The sequence below is a fragment of the Carassius carassius genome, unplaced genomic scaffold (genome assembly GCF_963082965.1).
Source record: "Carassius carassius unplaced genomic scaffold, fCarCar2.1 SCAFFOLD_57, whole genome shotgun sequence".
NCBI lineage: Eukaryota > Metazoa > Chordata > Actinopteri > Cypriniformes > Cyprinidae > Carassius > Carassius carassius.
This window is the reverse complement of record NW_026775196.1, coordinates 1,337,462-1,338,792: the sequence shown is the minus strand read 5'-3', so window position 1 is coordinate 1,338,792 and position 1,331 is coordinate 1,337,462.

The following is a 1,331-nucleotide window of genomic DNA, read 5'->3' as shown; positions in this document are numbered from 1 at the left end:
TGTTCTGTTTCCATATTGGTATGTGGCATGTGAAGCTCAGTCTAGCATAGTTTGAATCGGTACAGATGAGGAGCTCTTTGATGTCGTGAGACACAACAATTTGAGGGTGGTGAGGATGGCTGCTATTTCTGCATATTGTGATGTGTGAGGGCCCAATTGGAGTCGTTGTGGTGGGCAGGGGTTGTTGTTGAGCCAGACCACACCTGCCCCTGCCTTGAGGTTACCCTGGTGATTATATGAGCAGCCGTCAACATATGCTGTGGGCATCCCTTGACACAAGTTCTCCGCAAAGTATCTGTGGTTTGTTTGTGATGGTTGTGGAGGTTCTTTAGGTTCAGGTAATGTGTTTGGGGTGTCGTCGGAGCAGTTTTGATAGGCTGCCAGGCCATTGCCCAGGGCAAGGCCTTTTCACATTCTGAGTCTCTGGTGGAAGCAGCGACTTGCTAGCATAGGCGACCACTCGCTTATCTCTGTCGTGGAGTTGGTAAAGACCCACACTGAGACATTGCCTGGAGAATCGGCTTCCAGGTAAAAGTATTTCCCTGGGTCAGGGTAGGCCAGACATGGAGCAGAGCAGAGGCATTGTTTTAGCTCACTCATGGCCTGGTCTTGAGTTTCTGACCACACAAATGGTTGGTCCTTCTTGAGAAGTGAAGTGAGAGGACGTGCAATGTCTGAGTAGTTCTCAATGATTTGTCGTGAGTAATTGCATACGCCTAAGAAGCTGCGAAGTTCTGACACATTAGTGGGCATTTTGATGTTCTGAATTGCTTGGGTGCGGCTCGACCGTGGCTCGATACCTTGAGGTCTGATGCACAAGCCCACATAGTTTACTTTGGTTTTACACCACTGTCCTTTGTGGAGAGCAATCTTAGCTCCTGCATTTGTCAGTTGGTTCAGAACATGAACTATCTCTTGGTCCAGCTGTGTCATGGGCCATCGTGATAAGGGCAACTGTTGGTTCGACTTACGAGAGTCAATGGTGGGCCTCCATTTGCCGTTGGGTTTCAGGACTGGCCATATGGGGGCTAAATAGGTGCTGTTGCATGGACGGATGACTCCGTTTTTCAACATTGAGTCTATGATTTCCTGCACAGGCTCATTACTCATTGTACTGTCGTACAAAAGTTGGTTGCGCACTTGGGTGTGTCGGTATGCGTACCGTGTGGATGTTGGTGAGTCCACAGTCCAAAGAGTCTTTTGCAAAGGAGTTTTTGTACTTATACAGGACTTTGTGAAGTCCCTGCCGGTCAGTGTCAGTGTGGAGGGCATCTGCCTCATTCAGAATTTGTTGGAGCTGAGTGTTGAACCCTGCATACGGCTCTTCCACT